Here is a 6,135-nt window from a genome sequence, read left to right on the forward strand (position 1 = left end):
CTTTATCTTTCTAGCCTCAAGACTGACTTCCTCCTCTTAGTATTTTGGAGCTTAGGAAAAAGGTTTTTACTCTAAACCTTCCATGATGATAGACATATTAGTTATATTCCCCTCTACTCCATTTCTGTTATCTATTACTGTGTAAAAGACCACCCGAAATTTAGTGGCCTAAAGCAACTGTTTTATTTTATTCACAATTCCATGGATCAGGAATTTGAGATGGCCTTGGCTAGTAGTTTGTCTTGAATTCATATGCAATCTGCTGGAGAGCTAGGGCAGGACACTCCACTTTCAAAATAGCTTCTTCACCTACACGTCTGGCACCACAAGATCTGACACCGCGTGGTCTCTCTCCCTCTCTCTCTCTCATCTCTCACCTCGCCCTCTCCCTCTTTTTTTCCCTCTCCCTCTCCCTCAACATGACATCACATCCTCCATGGCCTCTCCACATGACAACATTGGTGGTGTCAAGGTAGTCATACTTGGGTTAGCTTTCAAGAAGGAGGAAGTAGAAACTGCCAGACCAATTAGACATATTCCAAGAACTGTCACATCACCTTTGTTATATTTTATTGGTCAGAGTACTCACAGGACCCATGCAGATTCAAAGAAGTGGAAAAATAGACTACCTCTTGATGGGAGAGTGACATTGCAGAATAGCATGTGGAATATAAGATGTTGTTGCAGCTTTGCTGGAAAATACAAACTTCCATATCTTCTATAGATTTCTAGTCTTAAAATCTTATACTTTAAATACATGTGGAAAATTGGACAATGAAAGTGAGTGAGAGAGTGTGTGTGTGTTAGAGTTCAAAAATGACCAAATAATATCAAATAAGTCCAAATAGAGGAAACTTTAGAAAAAAAGAGTCAAGGAATTGGGGTATTTAACTTGAAGATAGGATCAGGTAGTGGATGAAGCAAGGATTTGAATTCATAAAAATATGGATTCAAATCCTGCCACACTTCTTACCAATTTTCTATCAATGGAACATAACTCTATACATCAATAAACATTTATTCAGCACTTTTCATATGTTAAACATTGTACCTAGAAATACAGAAACCTAGGAATACAGAAATCAAGTCAAGAAGCTCAAAGTATATTAAGAAAGACTGACATGAACAAATATCTGCAATAGAACATAATGAATGGTGTATTAGAGGTACCATGTACTTTGGTGGCTCAAAAAAAAAAGTTTTCACCATGAGAGCCTTAGGAAATGCTTCACAGAAAAATGAACTCTTGATATGAGTCTGAAAGAATAAGTAACAGTATGCCATACAGAAAGATGAAAGGATAGTTTAAGAAGAGGGAACACCCTAAGCAAAGACATAGAAGTATGAAACAACATAGGTTTTTCAAGGAACTGCAAATAGTCATCATGGATTACTTGAATTAAAACTTACGTTAGTGACCTGGCTGGTGTGACTCAGTTGTACTACAGGTTCATGGGTTTGATTCCTAGTGAGGGCACATACCCAGGTCTGGGGTTCTATCTCTGGTTGGGACGCATGGCAACCAATCGATGTTTCTCTCACATTGATGGTTCTCTCTCTCCCCCTCTCCCTTGCTCTATCTCTAAAAAAATCAATTATAAAAAAACTTATGTTAGTGAAGTAAGCAAAGGATTGTGGGAGTCTTTGTATCTTATGTGAAGAAATATGAACTGTATCTTGTTGTCCATATCAACCAAGAGAATGATGTGATCAGATTTGCATAATAGAAGTTAATTCTGCAGTAGGCAGAGTTCAGGAAGGATTGGAAGAGGCTTATAAAGACAAAGAGATGGTTGTAGTAGTGTAGATGAGAAAAGCCTAAAGCTTGAGCCAATGCAGTGGCAGTTTTAATAGAGAAAAGAACAACCTGAGTCACGTTAAGGAGCTAAAACTGACAAAATGTAGTCATCAAATAGATGTCGAGGTCTGGAAATAGGATGTGTGTTTTTAATGAGACCCATATTTCTGGTTTTGATAAATAGTTGTCTTGTGTTGTTTTGTGTTGCTACTTAGTATAATAGTAGAATATCAAGAGGAGATAATAGTTCTGTGTGAGCTTATGTGCCTTTGGGTAAAGCTGGGAAAGATGTCAAATAGGCAGTCAGAAATACTGGGATACTGAATGGTCTGGAGTAAAGATACAGTTTTAGCAGTGATCAGAATACAAATGGTAACTGAAGCCCTGGAAGTATATGAGTATGCAGAGTGAGATGAACAGGTGGGACAGGAAAGATCACTGGAGGAACATCAGTGTGTAAAGGGTAAATAGAGGAAAAAGAACCTGCAGACAGGATTACTGGGTTTGAAGACATAACATTAGAAAGTACTGAAAATTAAACAAAGAAAGGAAAAGAAGAAAAAGTTAACACAGTGTTAGTGAGTAGTAGGACAATTATCCTAAAGAATATTCATTAGGAGGACAAAAGGAGGAGGGAGGGCAGAAAAATATTGGAAGAAATAATGGCTGAACATTTTACAAATTAGATGAAAATTATAAACTTACAAATTTAAGAATGTCACTAAGTCCCAAGTTCAAAAAGCATGAAAAGATGCACCAAAGGAAATAATTGTCTAATTGATTACAATTAGTGATAAAGAGAAATAATAAAAGAAGCCAAGGGGGGGGGGACATATATTACATACAGAAGAACAAATATAAAAAGACAGCAAAGTACTTAATGGAAACAATGCAAGTCAGAAGGTATAAGGAAAAATATCTTTAAAAGTACTGAAAGAAAAATGGCTAATCATGCTAACAATAGACCAAAGAAATCTACAGTGACGATATTAATTCATGCAAAGTCTATTTCAAACCAAAGAGGGTCATTTCATATGTCACAGAAGTCAATTCATTAAAAATATATAACAATCTTATATATCATGCTTCTAACGACAGAGATTCAAAAATACATGATGTGAACAGAGGGCGCCATCATGGGAGTCGACATCTGCCACAACAAAGACCAAAAGGTTCAGCGCAAGGAGCCCAAGAGCCAGGATATCTACCTAAGGCTGTTGGTCAAACTTATACAGGTTTCTGGTCAGACGAACCAACTCCACCTTCAACCAAGTGGTGCTGAAGAGGTTGTTCATGAGTTGCACCAACCGGCCGCCTGTGTCCCTTTTCCAGATGATCCGGAAGATGAAGCTTCCCTGCCTGGAGGGCAAAACTGCGGTAGTCATGGGGACTATAACTGATGACATGCGAGTCCAGGAGGTACCCAAACTGAAGATATGTGCACTTCACATGAGCAGCCGCGCCCGGACCCGCATCCTCAAGGCTTGGGTCAAGATCCTCATCTTCGACCAGCTGGCCCTGGACTCCCCCAAGGGCTGTGGCACCATCTTGCTTTCTGAACGAGGACCAAGAGGTGCACAGGTGTTTTGGTAAGACCCCAGGAACCCCTCACAGCCACACCAAACCCTACATAAAATCCAAGGGCCGGAAGTTTGAGCATGGAAGAGGCTGAAGGGCCAGCCGGGGCTACAAAAATTAACTCATATCCTACCTTGTTATTAAAAAGATTGTGGATTCTGAAAGAAAAAAAAAAAAAAATACATGATATAAGCACAGAGAGCTGAAAGGGAAAATCTATGTACCTTACAATTACAATTGGGGATTTCAATACCTCTCTCTCAAAAACAGAACAAATAGAAACTCAGTGAGATTACAATCAATAAAATGAAATTTATATAATACTCCACCAAAAAGAATCAAAATAAATAATTTTCCAAGTATATATACATTTATCATGTTACACCATATTCTAGCCCATGAAACAAGTCTAAATACATTTTTAGAGATTAAAATTATACAAATATATTATCTGATCAAAATAAAATTGCATTAAAGATCAATAACAGAAAGAGATATGGAGAATCTCCAAATACTTAAAAACAAAATAATACATTTATAAATAACCCATAAGTCAAATAAAAAACTCACAAGGAAAATTGAAAATATTTTGAACCAAATGAAGATGATAATGCATGATATCAAAATTTGTGCATTTCAGCTGAAGAAGTGCTTAGAAGGAAATTTATACCATGAAAAGCTACATTAGAAAACAAGAAAGGTCTCACATCAGTGATCTCAACTTTCACCTTAAGAAACTATAAAGTAAAAGCAAATTAAGTCCACCCCTGCCTGGTGGCTCAGTTGGTTGGAGCATTGTCCAGTACACTGAAAGGCTGCTGGTTTGATATGCAGGTTTACAGGTTTGATCCCCAGTTGAGGCACATGGGAGGCAACCAATCGATGTTTCTCTCTCACATCAATATTCTCCTCTCTCTCTCTCTCTCTAAAATCAATAAAACGAACAAACAAAAAACCAACAATCTTCCTTTTTAATTTTTTTAAGTTTATATTTATTGTAAGTATTACAGATGTTGCCCCCCATTGACCCCCTCCACTCTACTCCCTCCCCCCTCCCCAGGCTTTCATTGCACTATTGTCTATGTCCATGCGTTATGCATATAAGTTCTTTGGTTCTCCCACTGTATGGGAGAACATATTTGCAATGATACATCTGATAAGGGGTTAATTTTCAAAATATATAAAGTACTCATACAATTCAAAAAAAGGAAGACAAACAATCCAATTTAAAAATGGGCAGAGGAACTAAATAGACACTTCTGCAAAGAGGACATACAAGAGGCTTCTGCCAAGAGACATGAAAAAAATGCTCATAGTCACTAATCATCAGAGAAACACAAACTAAAGCAACAGTCAGGTACCACCTCACACCTGCCAGAATGGCTATCATCAATAAATCAACAAACAACAAGTGCTGGCAAGGATGTGGAGAAAACGGAACCATAGTACACTGTTGCTGGGAATTCAGATTGGTACAAGCACTATGGAAAAACAGTGTGGAGTTTCCTCAAAATTTTTTTAATTGGAACTGCGATTTGACCCAGTGATCCCACTTCTAGGAATATATCCTAAGAATCCTGAAACACTAATCACAAAGAATTTATGCACCCCTATGTTCATAGCAGTGCAATTTACAATAGCTAAGATCTGGAGACAGCCCAAGTGCCCATCAGTAGATGAGTAGGTAAAAAAGCTGTGGTGCATTTACACCATGGAATACTATGCAGCTGTAAAAAAAGAAAGAAGAGAACAAAAAAAAAAGAACCTCTTACCCTTTGAGACAACATGGATGAACCTGGAGATCATTATGCTAAGCGAAATAAGCCAGTCAGAGAAAGACAAGTATCACATGGTCTTACTTATATGTGAAATCTAATGAACAAAATAAACTGACAAACAAAATAGATCCAGAGACATGGGAGCATACAACAGACTGAGGGATCTCAGAGGGAAGGGGTAGGGGGGTTGCCAGGAAGAAATCAACCAAAGAACTTGTATGCATATATGCATAGCCCATGGACACAGATGGTGAAGGCCTGGGGAGGGGGTGGAAGGGGTGAGGAGGGGGTCAATGGGGAAAAAAGGGGACATCTGTAATACTTTCAGCAATAAAGATACATTTAAATTTAGAAAAAGAAGAAGAGGGGCAGTTGAGCATGTGAATAACATAAGATAAGGGGACTAATAGGGAGGTAGGGAATAAAGATTCAGGACAGAGCCACTACCAGGTGGCTCAGTTGGTTGGAGTGTCATCCTGTACACCAAAAGTTTGTCGGTTTGGTCCCAGGTCCGGGTGCATATGGGAGGCAACTGATCATGTTTTTCTCTCCTCTCTCTCTCTCTCTCTCTCTTTCTCTCTCTCCTCTCTGTCCCCCCCCCAACCTTCCTCTCTCTCTAAATCAGTGAAAATATACCCTCAGGTGAGGATTTTTTTAAAAAAGAATAAACTATTATTACATGCAACACCTTGACAAATCTCCAGAGAATTCTACTGAGTGAAAAAGCCAATCCCAAAAGATTATAAACTACAGACAGTCTCCAATTTATGATTTAAAAAAAATTATTCAAGACAGAGAAGGGGTAATAATGTAAACAAGTTTCAATTGCAGAGAAGGGGGAAGAGGAAGGGATACAGAACAAAGGTGGAGAAATTAGAAGAAGTAGGACAGCTCTTCTGAGACTGGAGAAATATGCAGTGAGGGCTGGTGAAGCCAAAGGGACATTTGTAGATGTAGAGATGAGGAGTTGAAGGGGAGCTT

At 38.4% G+C, this 6,135-nt stretch overlaps 1 pseudogene; it reads left to right on the forward strand.

Moving 5' to 3' along the window:
• The first annotated feature begins 2,934 nt into the window (after window positions 1-2,934).
• On the forward strand, window positions 2,935-3,497 carry LOC107525786 (large ribosomal subunit protein eL18 pseudogene; annotated as a pseudogene).
• Window positions 3,498-6,135: the final 2,638 nt, after the last annotated feature.

This window comes from Miniopterus natalensis, chromosome X (assembly GCF_054644295.1).
Source record: "Miniopterus natalensis isolate mMinNat1 chromosome X, mMinNat1.hap1, whole genome shotgun sequence".
Lineage (NCBI taxonomy): Eukaryota > Metazoa > Chordata > Mammalia > Chiroptera > Miniopteridae > Miniopterus > Miniopterus natalensis.